At 39.2% G+C, this 27,391-nt stretch overlaps 1 pseudogene; it reads left to right on the plus strand.

Moving 5' to 3' along the window:
• Window positions 1-1,062: 1,062 nt before the first annotated feature.
• The window catches only part of LOC149215178 (uncharacterized), a 30,099-nt pseudogene continuing 3,770 nt past the window's right edge, over window positions 1,063-27,391 (plus strand).

Consider the following 27,391-nt stretch of genomic DNA (forward strand, 5'->3'; position numbering starts at 1 on the left):
ATACTATAAATAAAAAGCCTCACTTTATAAGAGGACATATTCATCCACACAATGTAGATGGAATAATTTTCTTTGTTTTTTTTAATTAAATGTCTCTTTATGTGTTTTCTGTGTGTTTTATCTTCTCTTTGGGAATTTTCATCTCTCGTCTCCCCACATCCAAATCAATGGTATTAGAGCGGGTGAAGACTTCATGGAAGTCATGTTTTTTTTTAGGGTTTCTAGTGAATATCCTTAAATCTAGATCTAGATCATGTTTTCTTGTAACTCCTGAAACTATTTTCTATGTTGCAAGCATCCTTTGGTGGTGAGAAGTTTTTTGTTGGGTCGCATCATCAAACATCGTCGATTCTGGAAGGATCTGTAGCCATTTACATGTGAGGAACCAGGTAGCTTAATTTTATTGTCTATGATCTCACTCTCTATGATATTGGAGGCATGCCTAGAGTCACAGTTAATGTTGGTTGCAGGAACCATCTATTTTTGTCAAGGCCCAACACTAGGACCGGGTCCCCTCCTCCACAACACCGTGCCAAATCATCCCTCATTTACATTGATATATAATCAATTGCGATGATATGATATTTGGAGTTTCTAGGTAGCCAAATATGGTCCTTGGATTATCATTGATATTATTCTTCTTCTTTTGTTTTTTAGTTACAATGGTTACCAATTGTGAGTGGGGATAAGCAACACACAACTATTCCTTCTTTGGTTCTCCAATCCAATAGGCATATTCTTGTAAAATTCTGAGGAACACTTTCATCATTTCTAGTTTCTCATATGATTGGTTGGTCTTATTTCATCAGTGATGTTTTAATATTATGGACAAAGATGGTAGACTATGTATGGCGGTTGACCACCTTCAATTCAAATTCAATCAAGAGTGGCTTTTTTGGCTTGTGAAAATAGGGAGCTATATTTTTAGGAGAAGCAAATGGACAATTAACTGGAGCCTCAGTGTGTCGATGATCCATAAGGCTCCCTTCAGTTAGGCTGTCAGATTTACCAGTGCCAGACATGAAAAGGGGATTCGAATCTAGGTCGGGGAATATTGTGAAAATGAAATTTCATGTGAGTTCATATTCGGAGTTGGAGGTGATGAGTATGGGGGAATCATCATTGTTGATGCCATGGAGGCCTCTCTACTTTGTACAGATCCCAACGTCAAGGGACTCATTTCTAGATGGCGACAATACACCTTTCTCCATTCACTCCGCTTGGATTTCTCTCACACTGGTCAATGCCGATGTTGTTGTCAGGGTGCCACTTAGGACTTCCTCGGGCACCCATTTTTGGGGCAAGGACATCCCCAATGAAAACCACATTAGAACTAAATAGCCTGTTGGCTTATGGGGTCCTGACCCAGGTTCAGAGTTAGTTGCACCAACCAACAAATCCCTACATTACTGGCCCTTTCGGCAACAACCCATGTAGCATAGACTGCAGTCTCACCCAAAGTAGTATGGGGGGATGTAAGAACGAAGTTTATGCATCTAGATATGGTTGTGATGTCTTTTAATGCCTCGTACCTACCTTCGTGCAGATCGATAAGCCCTTAGGGATTGGTACTACAACTCTATTAAAACAACCTTCAGACCTCTGCGAAGGTCTACGATCAGCATTTGCAGGCCCTTAACAATTGATTTATCCACTTATGCACATCATAGAATAACCCTAAATTAGTGTTCATGCAGATCTACTTAAGTTATTTAGTAGACATAACAGAATTCATCAACATCTTCGTGAAAGTACTAAACATGCATTGCATACATCTATTAAGGCTTATTCAAGAGAATCATGCATCATTAGATCATTATTCCATAAATACATTATTCATCAACAACATATGTCATAAACAGAAGTAAACAAAGATAAATAGATATACACATGAATTCTTCGGTAACTTTCTTTATTGATCTTCAGTTCATATTTACAGACTCAAAACTAGCTTGCGTACTCAACTGCAGGGGTCCACGCACTCAGCTACAGACTCTACCTAGGCCTCCGCGCATTCAGCTATAGAGCCTTTATTTTCCTATCTGACCCACTTCTCTAAGCTATCACTTCTCTTCTATTGACCCATTACATCCAATCTCTACATAGACATGCCTTGGACTTTTTAAGACACACCTATTTATACCCTTTTTCATACAATCCCATGGTCCGTGGACCATGGGTGGATATCCAACTGACTCACACTTTACATAAACAAGGGGCTAAAACCCCTTTGACTCATAATCATCTACGCGCTCCGCATCCACAAATTGCAGATACTTTACATTATTTACAAAAAATACATCAAAACTTGGGTTATCTTAACCCCAAAACAAACCCGGGGGACCTCATCCCAACAGGCCCCCAACACAAAAATCGTGACTCGCCCTCGAGTCACTCAGCTGCCGCTGCGATCTTGCTGCGAAGATCCCCCAGCTCTATCTAGATCATGGTGACTTTAGAAATCCTCATAGTTGCTTCCCGCTTGACTTCCTCAACTAACTGTTCTATAGTTGGTCCTTTTGTGACCAACCTCATTGTCTATTGTGTCTGCTGCAAGCCTTTAATCTTGTCCTGGATGGTGGTCGTGACTTGATAAGCCTCTTCCAACCATGGCTGTAACCTGGCCTTTAGCAAGGCCTCCTTCTTTTGTGATTCCTCTACCTGCACTAGGAGCTTCTTTCCCTCCTGTAATTTAGCTAGGCACTACACTAGTGCGATGGAGCGTGTCGTTGACCTAACTTCATCATATTGTCATTGTAGCTCCCTTACTTTCATATTCAGTGTATCCAGGTTCAGTTCCTCCTGCAGATTTGTCACCAAATCCATGGCTTGCTCAAATAATGTTGAACAGTCAGCAACTGTGGCATCTAGGGTGGCCATTCCTTCTTTGATCACGGTTCCACACTACTCCCAAACCTCAGGCGAAGTCATGGGATGCAACTTTAAATACAACTTTGTGATCTTCATATTGATTTCAAACTGAACTCGGCCAACCTCTGCTTTCGCTTCACACACACCAGCGGCTACTTTTCTAATCTTCACTTCTGGTTGTCAAGTCGTGAATAGTGACTCCAATAGTTACTTTTCTGTTGTGTTGTGCGGCACGTCCCTCCATGGCGCAGCTTCCTACGCACAGCTCCCTGGATTGCATATTCATTATCTTCTGCGCAGCCATCCTGCTATGTAGTCCTCCAAACCTGGTAGTGTATTTTATAGTCTCGTGTTCCCTTGCAATTGCCTGGAGCACTAAGACTGTCATGTCGCCATATAGCCATTGCATAGGATCCCCTGTATATAACTTCAACTGGCTCCCGTTCACTCTTCTTGGGAAAGGTTCTCCATTCAGCTTCACGAGCTGAAGCTGAAATGTACCTCCATCTGTAATTTCTTTGATAATATATGGCCCCAACCAATGCATCTAAAATTTACCTAGAAATTTAGTGAACTTACTATCATATAACAAGAGAAGATCGTTTACCTTGAAGTTGTGAATTTTGATGTGGCGATCATGCCATGCTTTTTCAAGTTCCTTCTGTACTTGCGGATGAAATCTTGCCAAAAATTGACCCTCTTAAAGCTCCATCAGCTGCATGAGCCGGTCTTCCAACGCCTCGCGATCTGCCATACCTGTGAGAGCTGCTATGTGCAGACTAGGCACAATATACCCCATCGACGTTACATCTTATACAACATAGACCAAATAGAACGATGTTTGTCCTATCAGCTTCTTGCAAGTAGTCCTACATGCGCATAATACTGCAGGTACGCAGACATCCCATTCAATTTACTATGCGTTGCAGATATTTGTCAGTGCGTTCTCCAAAATATTGTTGAATGCTTCAACAGTTCCATTAGCATGTGGGTGATACGGTGTACTCTTTTGATGGTAGACCTAGAATTATTTTGTTAACGCGCTGATTGTTTCGTTCAGAAAGTGCGTACCTCTGTCACTCATGAACACGTTTGGGCAACCAAATCTGGTTAACACATACTCAAACAAAAACTTTGCTACTCTGGCCCCTGTACAATCCTTAACCGGCTGTGCTTCTACCCATCTGGTTAGATATTCCATCACGGTGATGATATAACGCACACCAGTTTTCTTCCCTAGGGGATGAATTGGCCCAACAAAATCAATCACCCATTTTTCAAATGGCTGCAACAATACTTGAGGTTGTAATGGAAATTCATCCCTTTGTGATGGTCTGCCAGTTCTCTGACATGCATCGGATGCCTTACAATATGCCTTGGAATCCTTGTGTAGTGTTTGCCACCATAGACCTACGTGCACAATCTTCTGCACAGTCATCTTTCATGCATGATGTCCTCTTGCAACCCCTCCACAAGCTTCAGTGATAATGCTATCTCTCTCAAAATCTAGCACATATCATCACAATATTTGATCTACACCCATCTTATACAGGTGTCCCACAATAACTGAAAAGTATGTCGCGCACACTACAAGTTCCTTCTTTTGCTGACTTGTATACCCTTTTGGTTCCATCCCTGTAGTCAATAATTGAATGATATCTGCAAAATGGTTATCTTCTACATACACAATAAAGAGTTGTGCATCTGGAAACCCTTCCTCCAGATTATTGGGCTCCTCTCTTGTGTCGATTTGCGACAGATGGTCAAGTCCTACATTCAACCTCCATGGCTTCACAATTACCTCAATGTCATACTCCTAGAATAGTAGCAACTATATGCAGATCTCCCCCCCAATACATGATTATTGACCAGGTATTTCAAGGAAGAATGATCTGTGTACATCTTGAAATTCCCTCCTAACAGATAGTGCCTGAACTTCTGCAACGCATACACCATGGCCAATCCTTCGTGCTCAGTCGTTGAGTAATTCTTCTCAGCCTTCAGTAATTTCCTACTCGCATAGGCTATAGGATGGTCCATTTCTCCTTCACTGCTTGCGTTAACACTACACCCAACACAATGCAAGAGCCATCCATGTGTACGTAAAATTCCTTCTTCTAATCCGAGAATACCAAGATCAACATGGTGACCATCTTTTCTTTCAAGACATCTAAGCTATGTTGACATTCTTCGTCCCAATAGAATGTTGCGTCCTTCTTTAGTAGTTTCTCCATAGGCGCGGTAATTTGAGCGTATGCTTTGATAATTTTCTATAATATCCCATATGTCCTAGCGTCGCGCGCAACTGCTTAACGTTCCTTGGGGCCTCCAAATTCACAATTACTGCAATATTTGTAGGGTCCACCATCAGCCCTTTCTTGCACATCACGTGATCCAACAAGATTCGAAAGGGAACACAAAAGATGCATTTCTTCAAATTCAGTGCGATCTAGTATCCACAACATATATCCAACATCAAACGCAGACTTGCTACATGGCGCTTTACTAATTCGAACATTGTCCAGTCATCAAAGTATACTTCCAAGAACTTATGAATGAACTCCTTGAATGTTATGATGACTACACGAGAAAATATCGCAGGCGCATTCTTGAGTCCAAATGGCATCACAGTGTATTGAAAACAACCCCACTCCGTCACGAAGGTCGTTTTGCTCCTATCCTCAGGTGTGATCTTAATCTGATGATATCCAGAGAACCCGTCAGTGAAAGAGTAGGCCTCCTACCCTCCAACATTGTCTAATACTTCATCGGTAAATGACGTCAGGAATGGATCATGGACACACACGTCGTTAAGCCTCTGTAGATCTATGCAAATCCTTATCTCGCCCTTCTGTCTCTTTTTCTGAACCACCATCGGGCTCACCCAATCAGATTCCTCAACCGGTTCTATGATGCCTACTTCCAGCATCTTATCCAACTCTAGGCGAACCTTTTCCTTGTATTTAGGATTAAGGCGATACGACCTCTGTTTAACAAGCTTCGCGTCCGGCTTCAGAGTGATTTTCATAACGCCTAATCACCAACTATGCCCTTCAAATCTGAAAACTTGGTAGGGAAAAGGTCCTGATATTCGTGGAGTAACTCAACAAGCTTATCCACAGTAGCATCGTCCCAATAATCTCCAATATTTGCAAACTTCGGTTCTAGTTCAGTACCAATGTTTACTTCCTTTTTCTTCAACAGTGCGGTGATGTCTGGGCTGTCTATTTGTGGGCCCTCTACTTTGCAATGCCCTTCTATGTCTAGAATTTTAATATTTCTTGGATATTCATCCTCCTCTTCAACAGTCATTGTAGCATTCCAGTGCATGGCGCAGATGGGTGCTCCAATCTTGTTGGACCCACGCCATAGGTTCTTGCGGCATTCTGAAGATAATTGCCTTAATCTCCTGTAGGGCTTCATCAATGCTTGCGAAGCCATCTTCAAAACTGAAGGTCAATAAGAACTCTTCCCTCAATATATCCCACTTTGCGGTGCCATGCCGGAGCTCTGTTTCCAAATACCAATTCATGGGAATTGTGTCCAAAGTATGGTAGAATATGTGTACCCACCCCGGTTGTGGTTCTGTCCCTCACACTTTAGTCCATTTCTCTAGGTGATGGCGTGGATCATCCTTCCTGCTATATTTCTTAGTAGATCTAGTGTTAGGATGCCCAAACTCTAACCTCATCATTCTTTTGTAATCCTGCCATCCATCAAAGCTATCCTTATGTGTACCCCACCATTGTAGAAATTTCTCTATGGATTAGCTACCTTTGATACGTAGAAATTCTCACTGTAGATCACCTGATAATGCAATGTAACTAAAGCAAAATACTTGATCTACTTCTACAAACAAACTTGCGGAAGCTTAATCGATTTTGAGCAAGATCAACCAGAACACATATAATAGAGAAGAAGATTCAATCACACATGAAACATAGAAGAATACTCTAGGGAAAGCCTCAGCTAAAAACCTTGATCTCTATATTATCATACAAGTGGAAATATGTCCATATTACACAAAGCTTTAGCTTACAGGCTATCCAGCTTTGAGTACAATCCCTCTGCTGCTCATAGACATAATAGACACCACATGTGCCTTCTTTCAATCCTGCAAGCCTCCTATTTCCTTGTGCAGTTTCTCCTAGGTCCTCAAGCTGCAACCTATGTGATTCTCACCTCACACACAACACTGACCTATGAAATAACTGCGCAATCCTGAAGGAGATAATTCCTTCTGCATGGATGAGTTTCCTTTATAGAAAATTCCTCCAACTAATAGTACAATGTCCCTGTCTTTAATCTCAACTAGGTCTTTTTCTGAACTGATATGCATTGGTTATTTATGAGAGAATATTTAGTTATCTGGAGAATACTAGTTGCATGCATGCATGCATTAACTGATTGAACTCACAATTAGTTCCTCCAACTGTTTGGAACTAATTTAATTGGACTTAACTCAGTTAACTGAGCTAACTGTTGTGGCCACCAACAACCCCCCTCTTAGTTTAGTATTAGCAATAACACTAAGCAAATGGGGACCCTTAATAAAAAATTCAAAAAACATTTTATAAAACTTTTTGTATTATACTCCTTAAAAATATGTCGCATTGCGCGAAGAAGATAAACATTTCTTTACGAGCGTACTAAAAAACTGCGGAAAAAGCGATGCGAAATCCATTGCATCGCATGCATTAAGAAGCGCTCTTAAATGAATATCTTAAGAAATCTCCGACGGCCGATATGCGACGTCGCATATCGCAATATCGCATAAACAACACACAATGATTTAATGACTCATGCGATCCACGATATCTGTGATCTGCGATCTGCGATAATCCGATCTGAAAAAATTTGCGATGACACATCTAGGTAATGCGATGACGCAATGCTGCTATCGCCCATCGCAAATTTCCTCAGCTCTACATTCAAGAAAAGCTGTCTATAAACCAAAATTAGGCGCGCGCCTTAAAAGAAATTAATGAACATATGCCAAAGTGTCAGTGAAGGACAATTTTGTGTTTTTCGAAGAGTCAGTTCACGATGGGTGTCATGATTTTATACATTCATAGAGGTTAGAGCTTTCGTATCAGTATTTATTATCATTACTCTTTTCCTTTGCGTGAACTGCAGGAATGAAAAACAGGAAACAATATGAAGCAATGAGCAGGAAACATTTAAGGAAAAGGGGAAAGCGTCAATGCTCGGGGAATAGAGAAGATATGCCTTCATAAACGGACGCCGCATGCAACAGAACCACAAATTCCAGAGTATCACTCAACATATGCTGAGGTCGATAGGTGATTCAACATTCAGGGTCAGAAAGCTCACAAAAGCAGCATGTTTACCAAAAATCCTGAAACTTCTACCCGGTAAAGGAAAAAGGCGCTAAAGAAGGAAAACGCACCAGGAAAGCAAAGTCCCTAACTTGCTTAGTCATTCGTAAGTCCAGAAACCGAAATAGCAAAAGCAGAAGCAGTTTGAGAGAAATTTGGGTTGTTGCCAAGTATATACGCAGTAAATTCACCCAACCAGAAGATAATTCTCAAAAATATCTTCTAGTGTACTAAAAATTGGTGCCAGCGCTTGCCATTCTGTTTGCGTAACTCAAACAAAAGCAGAAGGCAACCAGCCGACTCTTCCCAGGCAAATGTTGAATGCTCGCAACATTTAAGGAGCAAATGCAGAAATAGTTAGGAATTAGATTCAGTTTTTAGAAATAGTTTTGCTTTAGAAGAAGGGTGGTCATTTAAACCGTATCCTAAATTTATGTAATTAATTTATTTAGTTAGCAATATTTAAACCCTTCTCATGCATTTGGAGAAGGGTCCAAAAATTTGTCAAAAACTTGTCCTCAGAACATGCACTTTTGCACCCTCGGAGGGGGTTTTGATGAATGGATGGATCAAGGTTTATTAATGTTTGCATTTGATATCTGCTACTGATGTTGCACTTCTGTACTCTTAGTAGATGTTAGAGCAAGGAGAGATAAATCATTGTTGCTTGAAGCTTATGAGTAGAATCAGTCACAAATGGTACTTTTATCTCTTGACCATTTCTGCTTATATTCTTAAAGTGATATACAGTTTTTAGTTGTTTATATGTTATTGCATGAATGTGTGAGTTACCATTTGGCACTTTTGTACGCTGGAGCCATTTATTTATGTCTGATATATGAATAACTTATTATGCGATATGCCGTTCACAACTGTTTTGCCTAACTTTTTATGCAAAGTAGTTCATCTTAATTGATTTCTATTCTTGTGATAGCTGAATGATCTTTATTACCAGTTATTGTTTGAAATCTTTTTAGATCGCATAATAGAAGAAATACACCCCGGGTTAGCATAGATTAGATGTGTTGTTTTTCATTAGATTATAATAGCATAAAGTTAGTTTAAAAGTTTGAATTAGATTAGCTTTAAGTATCCTTAGATCAGCAACATCCAATTCTGCACACACACACCCTTAGATTGGGAAACTGGTCCCATTATCCCCAGTTGGACCCGCTATACCAAACGGATAAGGAGCTGCCAACCAAGGTCCGGACCGGGCGGGTATCCCCCTTGTTGTCGACCCGATTTTCGGGGCTTCAACATATCTGGCGCTAGAAGGAGGGCCCGAACTATGAATGGCACCTAAATCAAAATCTAAATACCATTCTGAGAGTAAATCGCCCTCATCAACTCCCCCGACTTCCCCAGTACGCTTAAATCCAGAGTCAGAAGTCGCTCGAGTATCAACCGCTACTACACAACCTAATATTTCAAACCAATCTACCATTGAACCCCCTGAAGTTCAAACTCTGATTCACAAACTCCAGGGATTTTCCATTTCTACTCAGAGGTCTGATAAATCTCAAAGCAGCGTGACTTCACAGTACAATCCTTCTCATCCCCTGACCAGATTAAAGAGTGAAAAATTTGGCATCCAACCAACTGAATTGCCTCTCCCCACCAGGAAAAGAGCGAGGAAAACACCACAAGAGTCTAACAGTGAGACTCTTTCATCTACATCCTCCATTTCAACTCCCTCACCGCGAAGTCGGCCACCCACATCTTCATTCCAAACCATCATCCATCCGCTTACTGGAACTCCCACAACCCCTCTTCAATCATCTACGATCATAGTGTCCTCATCTTCCCAGCCACAGGGATCATCTTCTGCACTTTCATTCACTAGCAACTCAACGATGGCCCAGTCTCCATGGAATAATCCTGGGGCAGTTTTAATGCCTCTACCCTTCAGTCAAATACCGGCCCATCCTGAGAAATGGCTACCCAAATTCAATCCAGAAGCAGGCATGCTAGCTGAAGAACACATTAACAATTTCATGCTTTCTGTCAATCTTAATGGAGTTACTAACGAAGATGTTGTTGTTCTGCTTTTTCCCTATACAATGAAAGGAACAGCCGGGTCATGGTACTTTTCATTACCCTCCGGGTCTATCACAAGTTGGGACATTTTCCAAAGTCAATTCCTTACCAAGTTTGGTGATGACAGATCAACGGCAATGTTAATCAATGACCTATCCAATCTTAAATCCGAGGCTAGAGAACCCATCAAAGATTTCAATTTACGGTTCAATAAGATCCTCAACAAAATTCCCACTGCTTCCCAACCCAGCGAAGAAGTACGTTGTGAATGGTATATTATGGCCTTACCATCAAACTTAGCAATCTTCGTGGATAGGGCAAATAAAACAACCTTAGTTGAAAACTTGACAGAGGCGATAGCAGTAGAGAAAAGCGTAATAGCCCTGGAAAAGAGATCTGCGATAGAGGAACGCAAGTCTAAAAAAGTCACCTTCAAGGAAGACTCCAAGAAGAAACAAACGAAAGACCCTTTCGATTTGGAAGGATTGCAAAAAGTATTAAAGACCATGTCCAATGAGATGATTGACATAAAAAAACAAGTAGCAGAAGATTCTTCAAAAAAACCCTACAGAGCTTTTAAAAGAGGTCCTTCAATGGATGTGAAGCCACCCAACGCTATTTCAAATGTCGAATCCGAAGAAGAGGAAGAAGAAGAGAGTACCACTGAAGGGCAGACTGATGACGAAGAATTTGTGGAATTACAAGGAATGTGGGATTTCATCCTCCCACAAGAAGAAGATCAAGAAGCATTTCCGGTTAGCACACGAAGCAAAAATCAACTTGATCCTCCCCAAACTACCCCTAAGCAGAAGAGCACAAGCTCTGCAATAAAAGATAAAGTCGCAACAAAAAAAACGACCACTAAAGCAACTCAACCTAGCCCGGTCCAATCAAATCAGACAACTCCATCAAAAACACTAATAGTGTCGGATGAAATGGAATACAATATTATTGACAACATGAAAAAGACTAGAGCTAATATTACCCTTTACGAATTGAGCAAATTGAAACATCAACAGAAGATAATGATGAAAGAATTACATGCCGTTCCTATTACATCTCTGCCTACAACTGTAGCTTCCCACAACATGGGGAGACCTCCAACCAACATGATCAATAAGATTGATCCAAATGACATCACCTTGATTGGAGGAAGATCAAGGTCTCACACTCCCCCTTTCCTTCTCACTTATGAAATTTTCAATAAAAATGTGCATAATTGTTTGGTAGATTCTGGTGCTTCAACGAATATTTTACCCAGATCAATATGTGCCAAGTTAAATGTTCAACCACAAAAATCCGCAGTGCGCATAGTTCAGCTTGATCGATCTCAAGTCGAAGTGATTGGTGAACTTAATCAAGTAACCATAAGATTGTCATCCAACCCAAAGGTATGTTAGGTTATTGACATTCTAGTGGCTAATATCCCAAAATTCTATGGCTTGATTCTTAGCATGGATTGGTCCGAGAAACTCCATGGATACTTTTCAACTGACTGGTCACACATGTGGTTACCCTACAATGGTAAACCGAATCAAATAAAGGTTGAACGAGAGTTACACCAGAAGTACATAGTAATGGAATTGGAGGGAGAAAATGAAGCAGTAGCGTATAACAGCAGTATCATAGGCAATTACTAGGTAGATTCTTTTCTCGGCAATTTCAATGCTCATACATCACCTTACTTAGAAAAATCAGTTTTGTCCCAAGTCGAAATTTTTTCCCAAACTGATAATTCAAAGTGTGTTAATTTTGTAGATAAACCTGTAAATACATCTTTGTTTTGGAAATTATATTTTGATGGCTCTAAATCTAACGAAGGAGCAGGAGCAGGATGCGTTCTGATTAGTCCAGAAGGAAATAAGACCATGCTTACGTGCAGACTCGAATTCGATTGCACAAACAATACAGCAGAATATGAGGCCTTGGTGCAAGGCCTATACAAAGCAATCGGCTGGACGTCAAGTATCTTCAAGTCTTCGGAGACTCTGAGATTGTCGTCAAACAGGTACGTAACACTATTCATTGCCTATCAAGTCATTTAAAACACTGTCAATCTCTAGTACAAGATCTGACTGAGCATTTCATAGCATTCAATATTTCTTCAATCCCAAGACTCCAAAACGCAAGTGCAGACCTATTGGCTAACGTAGCCTCTAGGCTTATTCCCTCCGAAGAGTTTAGTCTAGATAGGTTCTCAATAGAATTAATCTTTAGACCATCCATCCTTGACAACATTACAAATTGGAGAGTATTCAATGACGATCCTGATATTGTAAATTTTCTCACTTCCGAAGGATCCTACTCCAATCAGATAATTGAAGAAGACCATCACGATCGACAAATACAACAAAATGGCACTGATAATGCTATACCTAAATCGGTGGTTAAGTTAGAAGACTTATACGATTTGAAAAATCGGTTTAAAAGGTCTGCCAATTCAAAGCTCTACAGTTCAACTCTGAACTACGAATTAGTAAACCTAGGAACCGATGATAAACCACAAAACATTAATCTAGGCATCGGCTTAGCCCCTGAAGAAAAACTAGCGTATATTCGTCTTTTGAGACAATATAAAAATGTCTTTGCCTGGAATTACGATGAGCTGAAGACGTACGACACTTCTATCATTCAGCACACTATTCCTATGATTGACAACGAAAAACCTGTCCAACAGAAACTGAGAAAGATCCACCCCAATTTAGAAAATCAGATAAAAATCGAGCTAAATAAGTTATTAAAAGCTAGAATAATTTTCCCGGTCAGACATCCCAAATGGGTCTCCAATATGGTACCCGTTAGAAAGAAAAACGAAGATATTAGAATCTGCATCGATTTTCGGAATCTCAACAAAGCCTGTCAAAAAGACAATTTTCCTCCCCCACCTATGGAGCAGATATTACAGGCAGTAGCAGGTTCAGAACTGATGTCTTTCTTGGATGGATTTTCAGGATATAATCAAGTGTTGGTACATCCCGATGATCAGTTGAAAACCACATTCAGAACTAAATGGGGCACATACGCATATCGGAAGATGCCATTTGGTTTGATCAATGCCAGTGCTACATTTCAGAGAGCCATGGACATCGCATTCAAGGGTTTAGTCAATAAATCCGTAGTAATTTATTTGGATGATATAACAGTGTACTCCAAGAAGCGAAGCGACCATCTCAAAGACTTAAAACAGATCTTTCAACGATGTTTAAGGTATGGGATTTCACTTAACCCAAATAAATCTTTTTTCGCACTAAGTGAAGGGAAACTTCTAGGATTCATAGTGTCAAAATCTGGTATTCACATCGAGCCTGACAGAATCAAAGAAATTTCTGAAATATCCCTACCTCATAATAAAAAAGCCATGCAATCTTTCCTTGGTCAAATCAATTTTGTAAAGAGATTTGTCCCAGATTTTTCACGAATTGTGTCTCCTTTGCAAACCATGACTAAAAAGAATTCAAATTTTAAATGGGGTCAAGATGAACATGAAGCATTCAACCTGATCAAACAAGCTATCATTAATGCTCCATCTTTAGCAACCCCGAATTTTTCAGAAACTTTTATCTTATACACATTTGCATCAGAGAAATCATATGCTACGATTCTAACTCAAGCAAACCAAGAAAAAGCGAAAGCTCCAATCGCATTTTTTAGCTCGAATTTACAAGGTGCTGAACTCAACTATTCAGACGTGGAGAAACAGGCATATGCTGTTTTCAAAGCGGTCAAATATTTCAGACCTTTCTTACTTAAAACCCATACTAAGGTCATAGTACCGTTTCCAGCGGTAAGAAATCTTCTAGTACAGAAGGATGTGGGTGAGAAAAGAGCAAATTGGATCACTGCTTTACAGGAATACGACCTTGAGATCAAGCCAGCAAACATTGTAAGAGGTCAAGTCTTTTGCAAAATGTTGGCCGGAGCATTGCAGATTCCTGAAAATTCATCTGAACATGTACAACTGTATGAGGTAAGCCTAAACGATGCAGAATCATTATATGCTGACACCATTTATTATCTTAAGAACGGATATGCTCCATCACACCTAGATCACACTAAGAAAAGAGCTCTGAGATTGAAAGCTAAACAATATCAGCTCATAAATGATGTTCTTTTTAGAAAGAATTATGATTCTGTTCTTCTTAGATGTCTTGAGAAAACTGAAGCTGAAAAAGTTTTGCAGGAACTCCACGACGGACCAGCAGGCGGACACTATGCTGGAGATGCTACTGCACATAAGATCTTACGTGCAGGATATTACTGGCCTACGCTGTTCAAAGACTCACACAGTTACGTAAGGAAATGTCAAGTCTGCCAAACCACTGCTGGAAGACAAAAGAAGCCGTCCCTGCCACTACAGTCGGTAAACATCGAGCAACCATTCAGTCAGTGGGGCTTGGACATAATAGGTGAGATCGTTCCTCACTCTTCTAAGCAGCATAGATACATCCTCACGGCAACAGATTATTTTACTAAATGGGTAGAAGCAGTTCCTCTCAAGACAGCTAATTCTGAAAATATTATTGAATTCATAGATCAATTTATAATCACTAGGTTTGGATTGCCAACGGCTTTAATGTTTGATAATGCATCATACTTTTATGGAAATGCAATAACTGAGTTTGTACTTAAAAGAGGGTTCAAACTGAAATATTCATCTGCAAGGTAATGGGTTAGCTGAGTCAACAAATAAAAACCTAATCAGGATTATTAAAAGAACAGTTGACCAGAACCAAAAGAATTGGCACAAAGCTTTGGTAAATTCTTTATGGGCAGATAGAATAACGAAGAAAGCTTCAATCGGCACTTCTCCCTTTAATTTAGTTTATGGGAAAGAAGTGGTTATTCCAACTCACTTATTCATCCCCTCTTTGTCTTTAGTACGATACATCGATGAAGTATCTACTTCCTCCATACAACAGACAAATGGAAATAATTAAATTAGAAGAACAACGAGAACAAGCTAAGAAAACCCATGCTCATCACCAAGCGCTAATAAAATCCTCTTTTGATTCAAGCATAATGACCAGAAATTTTTTTCAGATGGGAGATTTAGTTTTGAAATGGGATAAGGCTCATGAAGAAAAGGGCAAACATACGAAATTTCAAAAGATGTGGCTTGGTCCTTTTCAGATTGTTGAAGTCATAGGTCCATCAACGTTTGTGTTGCAGGATTTAGCAGGTAGAAGGGATTCTTTGCCTGTTAATGGACAAATCCTTAAAATATATTTTCCATAGAAGATTATTCTTCTATTTTGTAGAATAGTTTTTCTTTTCTTTTTCATAATAAAACCAGTTGTAAGTGGTTACTACAGGTATTCGCGGAAAAGACACCAATTCTCTTTCAGATTTTGAGCTTTCGCTTGTATAAGTAGCAAAAAAATTTTGAAAATCTAATTTTTATTATTGACAGATACAGTTAAAAAACTTTAGCCTGGATATGATGCTAGTTTCAACTTCAAAAATTTGATGAAAGCAACCTTTAGCGAAGGAATTGTTTTATACCAGCACAATGAAAGGTATCAATAGCAAAATAAGGCTTCTCTGTAAGACTGTTGTTTTCAAACTCTTTTATTGTCGTCCAGAGCTTTCTTAAGGAAAAACAATGACTTCCTCCCCGCTAAAGAAAATCGCAGCATTCAGAGGAACAATCCGAGAAACACTATATCTCAAAGAATAAGAGGTCTCATCACGAGCCGGCTTATCATGATCACAGATATTATAAATTGCTGACTTTGCCAATACTGTCCACCAAAACAGGGCAACAACTCAAGATTGTTGCAATCAAAAGACAAGGGGTCTCATCACGAGCCAACTTGTTCAGCAAAAGTGTAAATCAAGTGAATGACTGTGTCATAATTTTGGCTACCAAACTAAGACATTGTTCTTTGAGAATAAAAAAGGAAAAAGTGTCGATGTGGATTTTTCTTCGAAGGTTGTAAATAGCCTTAAGCAGGATAAAGGATCATTGTTGGGTAACAGGTAACCCTGTCGAGGCTATGGACGCCTGCTGGCAGCAGAGGCTCTACCTACGACAAATGAGCATATTTTAAAGCCAGCACACAGAGAAGACTTTATTTTATCTTTAAAAAGACCAAGTAGTGGCTGATATAAGTACAAGGACAAGCCTGAGGAAGCAAACAATTAGAATAGAAAGAGGTTGAAAGAAAATATCATTGATAGAATAAGGCATAATGTACTCTATCTGTCCATAACAAAGCTTAGATTTATGAAAATTTTTCTGTTTTGAAAGTTTAGAAAAATTCAATAGAAAAGCAGAGATAACTGGTTCTTCCAAGTGAATCGCCTTTGTTGTGGCCACCAACAACCCCCCTCTTTGTTTAGTATTAGCAATAACACTAAGCAAATGGGGACCCTTAATAAAAAATTCAAAAAACATTTTATAAAACTTTTTGTATTATACTCCTTAAAAATATGTCGCATCACGCGAAGAAGATAAACATTTCTTTACAAGCGTAATAAAAAACTACGGAAAAAGCGATGCGAAATCCATCACATCGCATGCATTAAGAAGCGCTCTTAAATGAAGATCTTAAGAAATCTCCAACGACCGATATGCGACATTGCATATCGCAATATCGCATAAACAACACACAGTGATTTAATGACTCATGCAATCCGCGATATCTGCGATCTGCGATAAACGCGATCTGCGATAATCCGATCTGAAAAAATTTGCGATGACACATCTAGGTAATGCGATGACGCGATGCTGCTATCGCCCATCGCAAATTTCCTCGGCTCTACATTCAAGAAAAGCTGTCTATAAACCAAAATTAGGCGCGCGCCTTAAAAGAAATTAATGAACATATACCAAAGTGTCAGTGAAGGACAATTTTGTGTTTTTCGAAGAGTCAGTTCACGATGGGTGTCATGATTTTATACATTCATACAGGTTAGAGCTTTCGTATCAGTATTTATTATCATTACTCTTTTCCTTTGCGTGAACTACAAGAATGAAAAACAGGAAACAATATGAAGAAATGAGCATGAAACATCTAAGGAAAAGGGGAAAGCGTCAATGCTCGGGGAACAGAGAAGAGATGCCTTCATAAATGGACGTCGCATGAAACAGAACCACAAATTCCAGAGTATCACTCAACAGATGCTGAGGTCGATAGGTGATTCAACATTCAGGGTCAGAAAGCTCACAAAAGCAGCATGTTTACCAAAAATCCTGAAACTTCTACCCGGTAAATGAAAAAGGCACTAAAGAAGGAAAACGCACCAGGAAATCAAAGTCCCTAACTTGCTTAGTCATTTGCAAGTCCGGAAACCGAAATAGCAAAAGCAGAAGCAGTTTGAGAGAAATTTGGGTTGTTGCTAAGTATATACGCAGTAAATTCGCCCAACCAGAAGATAATTCTCAAAAATATCTTCTAGTGTACTAAAAAGTGGTGCCAGCGCTTGCCATTCTGTTTGCGTAACTCAAACAAAAGCAGAAGGCAACCAGCCGACTCTTCCCAGGCGAATGTTGAATGCTCGCAACATTTAAGGAGCAAATGCAGAGATAGTTAGGAATTAGATTCAGTTTTTAGAAATAGTTTTGCTTTAGAAGAAGGGCGGTCATTTAAACCGTATCCTAAATTTATGTAATTAAGTTATTTAGTTAGCAGTATTTAAACCCTTCTCATGCATTTGGAGAAGGGTCCAGAAATTTGTCAAAAACTTGTCCTCAGAACATGCACTTTTGCACCCTCAGAGGGGGTTTTGATGAATGGATGGATCAAGGTTTATTAATGTTTGCATTTGATATTTGCTACTGAATTTTCACTTCTGTACTCTTAGTAGATGTTAGAGCAAGGAGAGATAAATCATTGTTGCTTGAAGCTTATGAGTAGAATCATGACCATTTCTGCTTATATTCTTAAAGTGATATACAATTTTTAGTTGTTTATATGTTATTGCATGAATGTGTGAGTTACCATTTGGCACTTTTGTACGGTGGAGCCATTTATTTATGTCTGATATATGAATAACTTATTATGCGATATGCTATTCACAACTGTTTTGCCTAACTTTTTATGCAAAGTAGTTCATCTTAATTGATTTCTATTCTTGTGATAGCTGAATGATCTTTATTACCAGTTATTGTTTGAAATCTTTTTAGATCGCATAATAGAAGAAATACACCCCAGGTTAGCATAGATTATATGTGCTGTTTTTCATTAGATTATAATAGCATAAAGTTAGTTTAAAAGTTTGAATTAGATTAGCTTTAAGTATCCTTAGATCAGCAACATCCAATTCTGCACACACACGCCCTTAGATTGGGAAACTGGTCCCATTATCCCCAGTCGGACCCGCTATACCAAACGGATAAGGAGCTGCCAACCAAGGTCCGGACCGGGCGGGTATCCCCCTTGTTGTCGACCCAACTAAAAACCCTGATCTCTATATTATCATACAAGTGGAAATATGTCCATATTACACAAAGCTTTAGCTTACAGGCTATCCAGCTTTGAGTACAATCCCTCTGTTGCTCATAGACAGAATAGACAACACATATGCCTTCTTTCAATCCTGCAAGCCTCCTATTTCCTTGTGTAGTTTCTCCTAGGTCCTCAAGCTGCAACCTGTGTGATTCTCACCTCACACACAACACTGACCTATGAAATAACTACGCAATCCTGAATAGAGAAGAAGATTCAATCACACATGAAACATAGAAGAATACTCTAGGGAAAGCCTCAGCTAAAAACCCTGATCTCTATATTATCATACAAGTGGAAATATGTCCATATTACACAAAGCTTTAGCTTACAGGCTATCCAGCTTTGAGTACAATCCCTCTACTGCTCATAGACAGAATAGACAACATATATGCCTTCTTTCAATCCTGCAAACCTCCTATTTCCTTGTGCAGTTTCTCCTAGGTCCTCAAGCTGCAACCTGTGTGATTCTCACCTCACACACAACACTGACCTATGAAATAACTGCGCAATCCTGAAGGAGATAATTCCTTCTGCATGGATGAGTTTCCTTTATAGGAAAATTCCTCCAACTAATAGTACAATGTCCCTGTCTTTAATCTCAACTAGGTCTTTTTCTGAACTGATATGCATTGGTTATTTATGAGAGAATATTCAGTTATCTGGAGAAGACTAGTTGCATGCATGCATGCATTAACTGATTGAACTCACAATTAGTTCCTCCAACTGTTTGGAACTAATTTAACTGGAATTAACTCAGTTAACCGAGCTAACTAATTACAACTCAAATAAAACTCATCCCTATCTCCTTAATTAAGGGATAACTGTTGCATGTCTTCACAAAGACTTGATGTTTGATTTTCTCCAACTAATTAACTCAAGATGAATTAATTATTTTTCAAACAGCTAGTGAGACTGAATTCGAATTTTAATTCAAGGACAAATTAAAATTGGAATATATCTCGAAATGCTCTTTATAACAATGCTATTTTTAGCATTTTTATTTTTTGTTATTTCCAAGAGAGTTGGAAAATATCCTGAAATGCTATTTTTATCATTTCTTGTTGCTATTTTCAACACTCCCTCTCAACAAAAAAGGAATCCAACTCGATCCCGATCATGAACCTTTGGAATGTTCTGCATGCAACACTTCTCTCTAGTGTTGTTGCTCCAGCAACTCCAGAAACAAAAAAAATATTTAACCTAAATCAGTGTGATGCCTCTGTCATCAAAGTCTCTAACTATTATTGCCTCTATCGACTGAAAACTCTGTGCTTTGGCTGACTCTACCTTTTTACATTGTTGTCAATCCTTTTCTGCGCTATTCAGTATCTCACTGTTCTAGCCTCTGTCACTTTGATCTCTGACTACATCAATCCCATTGGTTCCTCCTGCTACTATGTACTTTGGGCTCCCATAGCAATGTAAAATCCATGAGATAAAACCTCTCAATGAACCCTGCCCAATTTTAGCCTTCTTGGGACTATCACTTCACATCGCCCCACCTCACATCTGGAGGTATGGCTGCATGTGATCCCTCTGCTAACTTCTCCAATTGTGTCTCCTCCACAGTTGTCTGAGACTTCTTCTGGCGCTACATGTTGAGAGGTAATTTACTCTCCCTCTCAACCACCAAGTATCTAACCTTTGCCTTGCTCCTCAAGGCTTTGCATGCATCTTGTACCTCAAGTGCATACAGGTTCTTGGCTAGCACACCAATCTGTTTCATCTTTCCCGCCATCACGAAATTTTCTGGAAAAAGAGCTGATTTTAAATTAGCGATATCTCCCTCATCCGAACTCCGATTCAGCCAATTTTTTTTTTTGAATTTGGGTATTTTTCCACAAGGAATCCAGATCTTCTATTTGTTTCTGAAAATTTTGCACAAAAATTTTCAGATATGCTCTGAAAACTCACGACCCAATTTATTTATTTATTTTTTACTTCGAATTTTCTTCTTCGTATATTCTTCACTGCTTCGATCACCTTTTCTCTAATACCATGTAGAATTTCACTGTAGATGAAACTGATTATGCAATATACTAAAGAAAAATACTTGATCTACTTCTACAAACAAACTTGCGGAAGCTTAATCGATTTTGAGCAAGATCAACCAGAACACATATAACAGAGAAGAAGATTCAATCACACATGAAACACAGAAGAATACTCTAGGGAAAGCCTTAAAAACCCTGATCTCTGTATTATCATACAAGTGGAAATATGTCCAGATTACACAAAGCTTTAGCTCACAGGCTGTCCAGCTCTCAGTACAATCCCTCTGCTGCTCATAGACATAATAGACAACACATATGCCTTCCTTCAGTCCTCCAAGCCTCCTATTTCCTTGTGCAGTTTCTCTTGGGTCCTCCAGCTGCAACCTGTGTGATTCTCACCTCACACACAACACTGACCTTTGAAATAACTGCACAATCTTGAAGGAGATAAGTCCTTCTGTATGGATGAGTTTCCTTTATAGGTAAATTCCTCCAACTTATAGTACAATGTCCTTGTCTTTAATCTCAACTAGGTCTTTCTCTGAACTGACATGCATTGGTTATTTATGAGATAATATTTAGTTATCTAGAGAAAACTAGTTGCATGTAGGCATGCATTAACTGACTGAACTCACAATTAGTTCCTCCAACTGTTTGGAACTAATTTAACTGGACTTAACTCAGTTAACTAAGCTAACTAATTACAACTCAAATACAACTCATCCTTATCTCCTTAATTAAGGGATAACTTCCTCAATCAAAGGGATAATTGTTGCATGTCTTCACAAAGACTTCATGTTTGATTTTCTCCAGCTAATTAACTCAAGATAAATTAATTATTTTTCAAACAGCTAGTGAGACTAAATTCAAATTTTAATTCAAGGACAAATTAAAATTGGAATATATCCCGAAATTCTATTTATAGCAATGCGATTTTTAGCATTTCTATTTTTTGTTATTTCCAACAGAGTTGGAGTATGTCCTAAAATGCTATTTTTAGCATTTCTTGTTGTTATTTTCAACACTCCCTCTCAAGAAGAAAGGAATTCAACTCGATCTCGATCCTGAACCTTTAAAACGTTCTGCATGCAACATTTCTCTCTAGTGTTGCTGCTCCAACAACTTCAGAAACAAAAAAAAATATCCAACCTGAATCAGTATGATGCCTCTGTCATTAAAGTCTTTGACTGCTATTGCCTCTGTCGACTGAAAACTCTGTGCTTTGGCTGACTCTGCCTTTCTGCACTTGTGTCAATCCTTCTCTGCGCTCTTCAGTATCTGACTGCTCTAGCCTCTGTCACTTTGATCTCTGACTACATCAATCCCACTGATTCCTCTTGCTACTATGTACTTTGGGCTCCCGTAGCAAGGTACGATCCATGAGATAAAATCTCTCAATGAACCCTGCCCAACTTTAGCCTTCTTGGGACTATCACTTCACACCGCCCCACCTCACACCTGAGGTATCCCAGCATGTGATCCCTCTGTCGACTTCTCCAATTATGGCTCCTCCACAATTGTCTGAGACTTCTTCTAGCGCTGCATGTTGAGAGGTAATTTACTCTCCCTCTCAACCACCAATTATCTAACATTTGCCTTGCTCTTCAAGGATTTGAATGCATCTTGTACCTCAAGTGCATACAGGTTCTTGGCTAGCACACCAATCTGTTTCATCTTTCTCACCGTCACGAAATTTTATGGAAAAAGAGCTGATTTTAAATTAATGATATCTCCCTCATCTGAACTTTGATTCAGCCAATTTTTTCTTGATTTTGGGTCTTTTTCCGCAAAGAATCTAGATCTTCTATTTGTTTCTGAAAATTTTGCACAAAAATTTTCAGATCTTCTCTGAAAACTCATGGCCCAATTTTTTATTTTTTTTTACTTCGAATTTTCTTCTTCGTATATTGTTCACTGCTTCGATCACCTTTGCTCTGATACCATGTAGAAATTTCACCGTAGATGAAACTGATTATGCAATATACTAAAGAAAAATACTTGATCTACTTCTACAAACAAATTTGTGGAAGCTTAATTGATTTTGAGCAAGATCAACCAAACACATATAACAGAGAAGAAGATTCAATCACACATGAAACACAAAATAATACTCTAGGGAAAGCCTCAGCTAAAAACCCCGGTCTATGTATTATCATACAAGTGGAAATATGTCTAGATTACACAAAGCTTTAGCTCACAGGCTATCCAGCTCTCAATACAATCCCTCTGCTGCTCATAGACAGAATATACAACACATATGCCTTCCTTCAGTCCTCCAAGCCTCATATTTCCTTGCGCAGTTTCTCCTGGGTCCTCCACCTGCAACCTATGTGATGCTCACCTCACACACAACACTGACCTCTGAAATAACTGCGCAATCTTGAAGGAGATCATTCCTTTTGCATGGATGAGTTTCCTTTATAGGAAAATTCCTCCAACTGATAGTACAATTTCCATGTCTTTAATCTAAATTGGGTCTTTCTCTAAACTGACATGCATTGGTTATTTATGAGAGAAAATTCAGTTATCTGGAGAACACTAGTTGCATGCATTCATGCATTAATTGATTGAACTCACAATTAGTTCTTCCATTGTTTGGAACTAATTTAACTGGACTTAACTTAATTAACTAAGCTAACTAATTACAACTCAAATTCAACTCATCCTTATCTCCTTAATTAAGGGATAACTTCCTCAATCAAAGGGATAATTGTTGCATGTCTTCACAAAGACTTCATGTTTGCTTTTCTCCAACTAATTAACTCAAGATGAATTAATTATTCAAACAACTAGTGAGACTAAATTCGAATTTTAATTCTCAATTTTAATTCAAGGACAAATTAAAATTGGAATATATCCCGAAATGCTATTTATAGCAATGATATTTTTTTCATTTCTATTTTTTGTTATTTCCAACAGAGTTGGAGTGTATCCTGAAATGTTATTTATAGCAATGCTATTTTTAGCATTTCTTGTTGCTATTTTCAACACTCCCTCTCAACAAGAAAGGAATTCAACTCGATCCTGATCCTGAACCTTTAAAACGTTCTGCTTGCAACACTTCTCTCTAGTGCTGTTGCTCCAGCAACTCCAGAAACAAAAAAAATATCCAACCTGAATCAGTATGATGCTTCTATCATCTAAGTCTCTGACTGCTATTGCCTATGTCAATTGAAAACTCTGTGCTTCTGCTGACTCTACCTTTATGCACTGTTGTCAATCCTTCTCTGCGCTCTTCAGTATCTGACAGCTCTAGCCTTTGTCACTTTGATCTCTGACTGCATCAATCCCACTGATTCCTGCCGCTATTTTGTACTTTTGGCTCCCATAGCAAGGTACGATCCATGAGATAAAACCTCTCAATGAACCCTACCCAATTTCAGCCTTCTTGGGACTATCACTTCACATCGCCCCACCTCACACCTTGAGGTATGGCTGCATGTGATCCCTTTGCTGACTTCTCCAATTGTGGCTCCTCCACAATTGTCTGAGACTTCTTCTGGCACTACATGTTGAGAGGTAATTTACTCTCCCTCTCAACCACCAAGTATCTAACCTTTGCATTACTCCTCAATGCTTTTCATGCATCTTTTACCTCAAGTGCATACAAGTTCTTGGCTAGCACACCAATCTATTTCATCTTTCCCGCCGTCACGAAATTTTCTGGAAAAAGAGCTGATTTTAAATCGGCGATATCTCCGTCATCCGAACTCTGATTCAGCCAATTGTTTTTTTGAATTTGGGTCTTTTTCTGCAAGGAATCTAGATCTTCTATTTGTTTCTAAAAATTTTGCGCAAAAATTTTCAGATCTTCTCTGAAAACTCGCAGCCTAATTTTTTTTTTTTTTTTTTTTTTTACTTCTAATTTTCTTCTTCGTACACTGTTCACTGCTTTGATCACCTTTGCTCCGATACCATGTAGAAATTTCACCGTAGATGAAACTGATTATGCAATATACTAAAGAAAAATACTTGATCTACTTCTACAAACAAACTTGCGGAAGCTTAATCGATTTTGAGCAAGATCAACCAGAACACATATAACAGAGAAGAAGATTCAATCACACATGAAACACAGAAGAATTCTTCGGGGAAAGCCTCAGATAAAAACCCCGATCTTTGTATTATCATACAAGTGGAAATATGTTCGAATTACACAAAGCTTTAGCTCATAGGCTATCCAGCTCTCAGTATAATCCCTCTACTACTCATAGATAGAATAGACAACACATATGCCTTCCTTCAGTCCTCCAAGCCTCCTATTTCTTTGTGCAGTTTCTCCTGGGTCCTCCAGCTGCAACCTGTGTGATTCTCACCTCACACACAACATTGACCTCTGAAATAACTGCGCAATCCTGAAGGAGATAATTCCTTCTGCATGGATGAGTTTCCTTTATAGGAAAATTCCTCCAACTTATAGTACAATGTCCCTGTCTTTAATCTCAACTGGGTCTTTCTCTGAACTGACATGCATTGGTTATTTATGAGAGAATATTCAGTTATCTGGAGAACACTAGTTACATGCATGCATGCATTAACTGACTGAACTCACAATTAGTTCCTCCAACTGTTTGGAACTAATTTAACCTGACTTAACTCAATTAATTGAGCTAACTAATTACAACTCATCCTTTTCTCCCTAATTAAGGGATAACTTCCTCAAACAAAGGGATAACTGTTGCATGTCTTCACAAAGACTTCATGTTTGATTTTCTCCAAGTAATTAACTCAAGATGAATTAGTTATTTTTCAAACAGCTAGTGAGACTAAATTCGAATTTTAATTCTCAATATTAATTCAAGGACAAACTAAAATTGGAGTATATCCCGAAATGCTATTTTTAGCATTTCTATTTTTTGTTATTTCCAACAGAGTTGGAGTATATCCTAAAATACTATTTTTAGCATTTATTGTTGCTATTTTTAACATCCATCGTGCGGGCCTAGCGTGTAGTGCCAAATCTAATGCTTGGAAGCGGTGATCCTCAGGGACTTCACGTTAAAATGCATCCAAAAACTTATCCACGTTAGCTAAACTATCATAATATGGTAAGTTCCTTACCTCCGACGAAACACATCACATCGAATTTGCCATCATATTGCATCGCAACATAGATACTTCATGCAAATGATTATGCCAATGTTCAAACTCTTCATCTGAATCAGAGTTACAGGAACTATCTCGGTCCCATGAATTCCATCCATCTACCGTCATATTGATCCAGTTCTGGTCTCGTGTTATTATTTTATAGATTTGATCTAGTTCATCATCACTTTCTTCATAGTCACAGACTAGTTCAGTGTAGCGTGCCCCATCTGCAGTGTCTAATGACACTACAACCCGAAGTAAATTCCTTTCAAACGACATTGTCCTCTTCTTCAAGTTGATGACCCCATTCATGTTATGGCCCAATCGATTCCCAGAAGCGTGGGGTATGGATTACTGTCATCAACGATCTCTATCACCTTAAATTCAACCATCGCGCTCGCACCTTCTATATCAAATGTTACTCCATATAACCGTCCCATAAGGATGATTTTTTGTTGGTTTTCCATTTTGAACTGAATTGGAGACCACTGCAGCACAGGTCTCCCCATTCTTTCCCATGTTTTCTTTGGTAGTACGTTCGCATCGGACCCCAAATCCAATATGACCCAGTCCATCTCATAATCTCATATCTGCGCGGTGAGCCTCATCCCGCGCCCTATTCTCATCTTATGCTTGCCAATTTTTCTAACCACCTGGTGTCCATTAGGGACCTTCTCTTTGCTGCGCATTTTTTTATTAACTCCTGCAAGCCTTCCACAACTTTGCTATCACGTAACAGTTTTATGCAGGTTCCAAAAATGTAGTGAGAATAGAGGGATCAACTTCTACCGGCGTGCTGGTTTCCTGCATCTTGTCCTGACTTCCTGAGGTAGATGCCTCAATGAAGCTTTTCTTGGCCTCCATAAATGTTTCCATTGCGCGATTAAGATCAAAAGCCTACTTCCTTCTCTGGGCCTTGCGGACCCATCCGTCTTCTTCAGGTTATTTACCTTTATCATCATTGGTCATTATTCTACTTCTGAATACTATATTCATGCTTTGATCTTCCTCACGGGACTCAACTCTCATCATCTATAAGTTATTCATAGGTTGTTGAGGTTGCGCTTTCTTTTTCTGCATGTTTTCTATCAGCATCGGGCATTCTTCTATGGTGCGGTCAAACGAGCTACAATATTGATATAATAGGCGTGTCTGATTCTGACACTCTCATGTGTAGTGCCATGGTGTTCCACTGTTGTAACAGAAAACCTGGCCCCAGCCTCTACCAGGTCCTCCTCCTCCTCGGCCTCATCCTCATTCCTGATATCCTCTGCGCGCTCCTCCAACGCCCTACTTTAGAGGCCGAGTTTTTGCTTGCATCTGGTATGTTGGTGTTCTTTCCATCATCAGCTCATAGTTGCAACAATGACACTCATCATGGCCCACTGATTTGCAAAGTTACAGAACAATTGTTGTTGTGTTTGGATGAACATTTGAAGAAAATGGAAATTATCCGTCACATGTTGTCCAGCAACCTAACAAATAGTGCACCATAGCGCAGCCGCCATGCTCAGTCCTGCTAGAGCTTCTGGCCTTAGGGGAATTGGTCCCCCTCCTATAATATAATTTGCAAATATGGGATAGTGGTCTTTATCGTGCCCCTGGC

The sequence above is a fragment of the Pinus tabuliformis genome, chromosome 1_1, assembly GCF_031772625.1.
Source record: "Pinus tabuliformis cultivar Carrire ecotype Pingquan chromosome 1_1, CPIR1, whole genome shotgun sequence".
Lineage (NCBI taxonomy): Eukaryota > Viridiplantae > Streptophyta > Pinopsida > Pinales > Pinaceae > Pinus > Pinus tabuliformis.